Raw genomic sequence first — 8,906 nt, 5'->3', positions numbered from 1 at the left:
GGCTTTTCCAGACAGAAGGCTGACTACGAAAGCCACCTTAGACCTTTCAGTGGGAAACTGGTCCGACATCATCTCCAAGTGCAGGGAGCATTGGGAAAGAAAGCCACGGCAAAACTTAGAGTCCCCATCAAATTTATCCGGCAAGGATAGGCGTAAACCAGAAGCGGCCACTCGCTGCGGAGGAGGTGCAGGAGCTGGCGGAGGAGATGATTGCTGAAGCTGTGGTAGTAACTGCTGTAGCATAACGGTCAGTTGAGACAGCTGTTGGCCTTGTTGCGCTATCTGTTGTGACTGCTGGGCGACCACCGTGGTGAGGTCGGCGACAACTGGCAGAGGAACTTCAGCGGGATCCATGGCCGGATCTACTGTCACGATGCCGGCTGGCAGGTAGTGGATCCTCTGTGCCAGAGAGGGATTGGCGTGGACCGTGCTAGTGGACCGGTTCTAAGTCACTACTGGTATTCACCAGAGCCCGCCGCAAAGCGGGATGGTCTTGCTGCGGCGGTAGTGACCAGGTCGTATCCACTAGCAACGGCTCAACCTCTCTGACTGCTGAAGATAGGCGCGGTACAAGGGAGTAGACAGAAGCAAGGTCGGACGTAGCAGAAGGTCGGGGCAGGCAGCAAGGATCGTAGTCAGGGGCAACGGCAGGAGGTCTGGAACACAGGCTAGGAACACACAAGGAAACGCTTTCACTGGCACAATGGCAACAAGATCCGGCAAGGAAGTGCAGGCGAAGTGAGGTGATATAGGGAAGTGCACAGGTGATCAGACTAATTGGAACCACTGCGCCAATCAGCGGCGCAGTGGCCCTTTAAATCGCAAAGACCCGGCGCGCGCGCGCCCTAAGGAGCGGGGCCGCGCGCGCCGGGACAGGACCGACGGGGAGCGAGTCAGGTACGGGAGCCGGGGTGCGCATCGCGAGCGGGCGCTACCCGCATCGCGAATCGCATCCCGGCTGGAGGCGGTATCGCAGCGCCCCGGGTCAGTGGATCTGACCGGAGCGCTGCAGTGAGGAGAGTGTAGCGAGCGCTCCGGGGAGGAGCGGGGACCCGGAGCGCTCGGCGTAACAACGCGTACCGTACCTACCTAAACTAACCACCTGAAGAACTAGCTAACAGGCAGTCTGAGTTGTGCCATGTACAGCCGCGTGTAGGTATACCTGAATAAAATAGAGGGCATACCTATTAGCCGTGAATGGATTATAGAAGAAAAAAGGGGGGGGGAATTTTTTCGGGTGGGATGCGAAGAACGCGCGGCGTGGAGACGTACTGATGCCGCGGGCTCTTATAGTGGTAACCCTGCCCCCTCACACAAACACAGGCCAACTACGCCAGCCTTCCCACTTGTGTTTGGGGACTTAATGCATACCGTACCTACCTAAACTAACCACCTGATGAACTAGCTAACAGGCAGTCTGAGTTGTGCCAAGTACTGCCGCGTGTAGGTATACCTGAATAGAATAGAGGGCAAAACTGCAAAATTTGAAACAAAAGCGCTTTATTAACAAACAACATTACAGTACCAAGGACTGAAAAGCACGCAACATTTCGGCCTTAGGATTGGATATGTAGCGCATGTATATGCTGGATTTCCACCGGCCTAACTTGTGAATTACGTGAGCTGGTACCCCTGCCGTGATGCAGATGACGCGGCACCAATACGAAGGGAATGACCAGATATGACTGCCGGATTTCCCCGTAAACCTCTTACTAACGCACGTATGTGCTTGATGAATTGTGCAGTGGTGAGAGCGGCCCCTCGAAACAACAGCAACGGCTGAGATCTACTGGCTCCTAGACGAGAGGTCAAGAGATCGCCTAGGACGTGCACCAGACACCACCTATGATCGGTAGGAAAGTATCGGACAGTAACCACTTGTCGTGGTAGGGATGTTTTAGTAGAGCTCAACTCTAGCTTGTAGTGATCCGAACTCCGTATTAATTGACCCAGTGTCAAACAAGGACTACTCGCTGTCTTACAAGTAAATTCTCCGGGTCTGAGGAAGCCGTAGTATCCTAAAAACAAAGCTGCCTTCAAACACAGAAGCCAAATGGTGACCTGTCTAAAGCGTCAGCTAATTCTCTAAACAATTCGGCCGCCAGAGGTTGGCGGGAAGGAGTCTTCACTCCCTCGCACCTTAGTGCAGCTTTGATAGCATGTGACGTGAACAAAGATGTTAAATGTGGTTGTGCTAATGTGAGGTGGTGCTGTACCCCAGCAAGGTAAGACCTGATTGTGTTGTGAGCAAGGTGCAAAGAAGAGTGGCAAAAGCCGATGAAACCAAGTAGAAGAGTGATAGAGTGCGGAGTTTCTTCAGGAAAATTGTTACAGAATGTGGTGTAAGTGCTCCAGGCTGTGTTATACATCTTCTGAGTGCTGGGGGCCAATGATTTGTTGATGAGATGTTTGCCAGCCTCCAAGTAGAGTATTAGTCCAGGATCAGTTCTTGTGGCATGGGCACTGGAGCCCCTTGAGGGTCTGCCTCTGGCATGATCTGGAAAAAGAGTTGAAAATTCAGTCTGGATAAGGCGTCTGCGGCCGTGTTCCTAACCCATTGAATATGTGAACTGGTGAACCAGAAGTGATGCTGTAGGGACAACCATACTAATCTCCTAGCTAAAGACATAATCAAGGCTGACTTGGACCTGCCTTTACTCAGCATGTCTACGGTGGCTGCGTTGTCCGATACAAACATCACTGTCTTCCTGTGCCACAAATGACCCCACACTTTGGCCGCAGCCACAATTGGATAGAGCTCAAATAATGCTGAGCTAGAGGAGAGCCCGGGTGACCGTGACACCTCGGCCGGCCACTCTCCTGCCATCCACTTACCGCCCCAGACGGTGGCAAAGCCAACGGAGGATGAAGCGTCAGAGAATATCAATGGTGAGAGATTATCAATGCCTGGAACAAAAAATGCCCTGCCATTCCAATCTCTGAGAAATGACTCCCACATGAGCAAATCTGCCCTGGCATGCTGATCCAAGATTTCCACATCATTCTGACCAGGGACCGAAGCCATGAGTACTAACAACCTGGAAACGAAAGACCTACCTTGTGGCATTATGCGCATAGCAAAGTTCAGCATGCCAAGGAGAGATTGGAGCTGAACCTTCGTGACCCTGGGTGACATGAGGGTGTCATGAATGATCTTCCTAATGCGGGACAATTTGTCCACGGGCAACCTGGCTTCCATGGCTTGAGTGTCTAATTCTATGCCAAGAAACGTGAAAGACTTGCTTGGACCCTCCACCTTCCTATCCAACACTGGAATTTGCATTTGACTGAACGCAGCCAGCAGGACTCCTAGATCCCTGGGACGTGCCTCGCCTTTCTCAATTAAAAGGAAATCGTCCAAATAATGTATCACATGATTGCATTCAAACCTGTGTTCTAATATCCAATGTAAAGCTTGGGCGAACTTATGGAATATGCAGGGGCTGCTACAAGACCCGAAGGTTAATTTGACAGCAAAGTAATATTGACCACGCCATCTCAGTCCGTGCCACTTCCACAATTCTGGATGAATGGGAAGAAGTTTGAAGGCGTCAGCTATGTCTGCCTTAGACAACCAAGCATCACCCCCTATGCTGAGAATCACTGCGATGGCCTCGTCAATTGATGAATACTTGAGAGCAAACTCTTCTGCTGGAATAAGAGAGTTTAAACTCGGAGTGGAGGACGAGTAAGGAGCGGACAAGTCGTAGATCAGATGCTGTTTATTACTGAACTTGCCAACTACTAGGCCTATCGGATTAATTCTCCAGACATCAAATGGTGATTCATAAAAAGGGCCTAACACAAACCCTTTAAGTACCTCATTGGCAATCAACTTATCGACTACTGCTGGATTTCGTGAAGCCGACCTCAAGTTTTCACACTCAAAAGTGGCACTGGGGAGTGCCACGAAACCAGTGTGAAATCCTTCTACCAGACCTGACATCAGATAAGACACAAACTGGCTGTCTGGGTGCTCCTGAAGAAACAACTGCATGAACGATACCTCCACCACTGTTAGTCATGCTCTGACTTTTTGGGGGCATGCTGTCTTCGGGTGTGCCCGGAAGCAGACTGCGCAAACGTGCAGCAGTCTGCACTGGTGGTAATTGCAGACAGTATAGTTGAAATTATTGCAAATTTGGGATTTGCCTAAGTACCTGATGGGTCTACCAAGTTTGTAGGTTAAAACCGACAACTTGGGACCTCTCGTAGACACAGTGGAGGAGGATGTCCCTGGAGCTGCCTCTTCGTCCGTGTTATTGAGGCTACTGCATCATTCCGTCGTGTGAGTTATCGACTGACACTTGGCGCACACTGGGGCTTTCAAACCCGCAAAATGGTTGCAGAATATTTCAGTGTCGATAGCTGCCCAATTCATGGTGTAATTGTACTGAACTAACGCTGCGGCCACCTTAGCAGAAAACGACTTATGATAGTCGTAAAACGTGTTGCTGCCATACTTGTGAGACATCTCTGTCACCTTGAAGAGATACATGTCGAGCTCATCGCGACGCTCGGGTTTGACCGAGCATATGATGTCCCTATATATGGCGAAGGCCATGCTAAACTCAGCAAGGGAAAGTTTCCTGCTAAGTCTAACATCCTTAGCTCTGAGGATGACCGATACGTCACCACATGCTATCGTCTTGTTCTCTATAATGTCATGTGTGGCAATGAGAAGAGAGGCTAGGTTGACGTCCTTACCCTCAATGATATCCTTCTTCAAATTTGAAGTGGGCAGGAGCTACGCTAGGAACTACTTTGTTAAGTCCTACGGACAAGGCCGGGACCGACTGCTGGACCGGCTGGGCAGTCGTAGCTGAAGAAGGAGAGTTAGCCTGGTTCTCTAAGTTATCAATCCTGGAGGAGAGGGAGTTAATCAGTGTGTGTGGCTGGGTGATGGACATATGCAACATTTGCATAGATACTCCCCCGCCACTGGGCCCTGCTTGATCGCTAGAACCAGCCTGTTCCGTGATCAACAGGCGGTAAAGTTCAGCTTTTCGGGCAGTAGCTGAAAATGGTATGCCCATCCGCACAAGCTCGGCCGTCAGTTTAGGGATGGTCCAACTATGTAGTGACTGCACGCTACCGTGCTCGGATGTTCTAGCGACATTCTCCAAGATGGAGCCTGAGTCCTCGATATCAGAAGCATGAGACATCCCTACCAACAAGAAAATGGTAATTACCGCCAGACCGATGTTGTCAAGCCGAATCAACCTCAACCCAACCTAGCACCACCAATCACGCAACCAACAAAGAAAACTTACCTATCACTGTCTCTGCCCTAATCACAAGGAAAAAACGACGATGAGGCCTGAAGACGTGTCAGACCTCCGGATTTGTGACATAGTGACATTGGTGGAATCATACCCTTAACTAGTGACAAGTGACCATACAACGTGACAAGCTTCGAAATGCCCAATGACGCGATGGGCGGCCGCCTGTTATCCTTACTACCCAAAGACGTGATAACCGTATCTACCTGTGTTCTGGAAAACTTTTACAGGATGGAAGAATGGATGTACCACAATGAACCTGCCCACTGGAGACTGTGCACAACCTGAAAAGAAGTTGAAAACCCAGTCATACTGTGTCGCTAACCCCTGCCATTGGCTCTGACTAACCGTACCTACCCGAATATAGAAAATCGTGGCAACTACCAAGACATGCAGCTCCGAACTCTACTAAACTCAACTGACCGGACAACTGACAGCCAATGCTGAACCTGAAAACAAATACAAAGAAAAACATAATTCAACCTGCCTATCCACCGACAGTTAGGGACGTGCACCCAATGACATTATGGGTAACCCAAACCAAGATTGCCAGTACCTGTACTGAGGAATGTGCTGATCTGCCCCACGAGCCCACGTACTAGCCTGGAACTGGATCAGCGGACCTGACGCCAACACGACCTAGTGACAATGAACAATCCATGACCGAAAGTAACATGACTCTTACCCCTCTCTGTGCCTTCTTCCCTACGTACCTACCCTAATAACTGAATACGTATAGCAAATAACCCAGATATGGAGTTCTGTCAACTACCAACCCACCACGAGCAGGATAGCTGAAATACAAAATTACATCATACCGCCTGGCCTAGCAAATGACAGTTTGGGACGTGAACCCAATGATCGAATGAGTAACCCCGACCAGTGGTTGTCAATACCTGAACTGGAACACATGCGCTGATCTCTATCACGAGCCCTGTACGAGTCTGGCACTAGGGAAGCAAAGTCTGACACCAACGAACCTAGTAAACGAAAACACAATGACAATCCGAAGCTGCCAACAGCACCCCAAGGCCCTACCCTAGATGCTTACCACCACGGGAGAACACTACTACGTGACTCTATCGCAACACACTGTCCTCTAATGCAAGGGAGTTCCCCCCGACAAACAACAGACAGCCACCGATGTGACGACCCCAGCAGCGAACGAATACCGAAATGCACGAAACCTAGACATGACAGTACAAATAAATACTGGAGCCCCTTATCACATACCACTCTATTAAGCTGACCTCGTACCTGGCGACACTAAGATGCTGCTTGTGCGGGGAGTTTTGTGAGCCACTAATCCTACATAACAGAACCATACTGGTTAACTAGTGTAAGCTTACCTATACCCCTAACCTACCCACCTCGTGATTTACATATGTGCATGATTAACCTTTTTTTTTCTTCTTTTTTTTTTAAACAACAATACCGCCCTGTGAATCCTATAAATGACCAGAAGTGACCACTGCGTAAAGCCCCAGATTTACCTGTGCCTAGGCTATGCCACTACTGTGACCCATATGACATATGCATGTGCCTAAGATCGTGAGAAAAAGTGCCTGGAGCATGCAAAGGGCACCCATGCTGAGGATTGACAGGGGTACCCTGCGCCAAACCTCAGCATGACGCCCCGCAACTGTGCCCCCCCCCCGTGCTGTGCCACTTCTGTTCTGAAGCAACAGTGCACTACCTGTGTGATGCATATAACAGACTCCCTGTGAGGTCCCTAACGTTGTTGGCTAACCCAGACCCACGTGCTGGGTGACAGAATGCGTGGTTGCCACGGGTGCTGGTGGACCTGGCTGATGCCTGAGAACACCTGAATCGCCCTGCTGCAGATACCGGGGGCATTGAAATATAGCCATTTGACCGCTAAGCGGTCACTAAGACCCTAAATTTCCCACCCAATATAAAACTTAACGTTTAATGAGCCAAGATTAAAATAACCTCACACATATTGATCCATAATGCATTGATTGGCATGACACTGCATGCTATATTAAGTGAATTGAAAAGATAGATTGTGGCTGCAGTCCACAATCTATGGTGTGAGACAATTAAAAATCTAACACATTGCCCGCCCGCCCGACGTTTCGCCACAGGCTGTGGCTTTATCAAGGGCTAAGAGGCAAATGGCGTGCAAACAAGCCTTGCAGGGGTTTAAATAACCTCCTGTCTCTGACGTCATTGAAACATGTCACTTCCTGTATTATCATGACATCTCATTGGTCACAGTCCCATGCAGACTATTGATTGATCGCTTCCTGGCCAATAGAATTTAGACCAGGATGCATCCTGCTATATTCACTTGATTGACAGCATCCTTGACCAACCAGCAGAGTCCATTCATACTTCTGAACTCCTTATTGGTGCCGGAAGCTGTCCACGTATGTGCGCCATTAATCCTGCGCTAACTGATAGATTCCCGAACCTCCGGTATGGACGCATGCGCAGTGCGGATGCGCAAAGGAACGTGCGCGAGTACTTAGTCATATACAGCCACTAACCAGAAAGCTGCGCGAAAAACATATGCACCGGCACTTAGCCGATTTCTACCTTCATTGCATTATGGTTCGCACATGGCTATAGTTATAGAGACTGTGATACACAATACAACCACTCAATGTTGACACACAACTGCGCAGCAGGAGTATCGCTAACCTAATTCGAGAACACTAAATTAGTTACTACCTGGCGACATTGGGGCAACTAACCTGGCAACAGTGGTATAGAACATCAAGGCAAAGGAGTATTATTCATAATACCGCTAAGATCGTGTGATCAATAGTAAAAAGGTGACTAGTACTCGTCATGTTCTGCATGGGTTTAGTCATAATTGATTCATATCATCAAACGGAAATTAATCATGAGTGTAATTATTAGTAAAAGGCTCATAACGGCTCTTCTGTATAGTATCAATTGTAATGAGTGATTCCTGTCCTACAAGAAGGCTGCATAGGTGAAGCCTTCATTCAGTCCATTTTAATCTCCAAATCCATCGGGCTTCTTCTTGAAGCAGTCTGGTGTTAAGATTGCCACGTCTCGGACCCAGTTTGCACTGGGTAATGCCACAGAAACGTAATTCAAAGGGAGCATCATTGTGTACAGTCCTCATATGCCTCGCAATTGGCGTATCTTGATAGGTGTTAATAGTACTTATATGTTTTGAAATGCGCCTACGCAATTGTTGGACTGTCTTTCCTACATAAACTTTAGGACAGTTGCATGTGGCTAAGTACACTACTCCCATCGTCTGACAGGTAATGAAATCCCGAATTTGATATTTCCGATTATCAATCGGATTAGAGAATTCTTTTGTACGTGGCATGTATTTACAAAAATTGCACCGTCCACATGGGTGTGATCCTTGGATTGATGATTTCAACCAACTGGATGCAGACTCCTCTGCATAAAAATTCCTAACTATTTGGTTTTGAATGTTAGATCCTCTACGATAAGTTATAGAGGGGTGAGTAAACCTACGTCAACCAATAGTTTTCTTAATTGGAAGAGTTATCACCCTGTACCATTGAAGAGAGGTATCCCAATCAGTCAATATCTACGAGCTAAAAGGAATTGCTCTGATCCTCTTAAATTTCAAGAAGAATGTGATCTCCT

The sequence above is a fragment of the Hyla sarda genome, chromosome 4 (assembly GCF_029499605.1).
Source record: "Hyla sarda isolate aHylSar1 chromosome 4, aHylSar1.hap1, whole genome shotgun sequence".
Classification (NCBI taxonomy): Eukaryota; Metazoa; Chordata; class Amphibia; order Anura; family Hylidae; genus Hyla; species Hyla sarda.
This window is presented reverse-complemented; position numbering follows the sequence as displayed.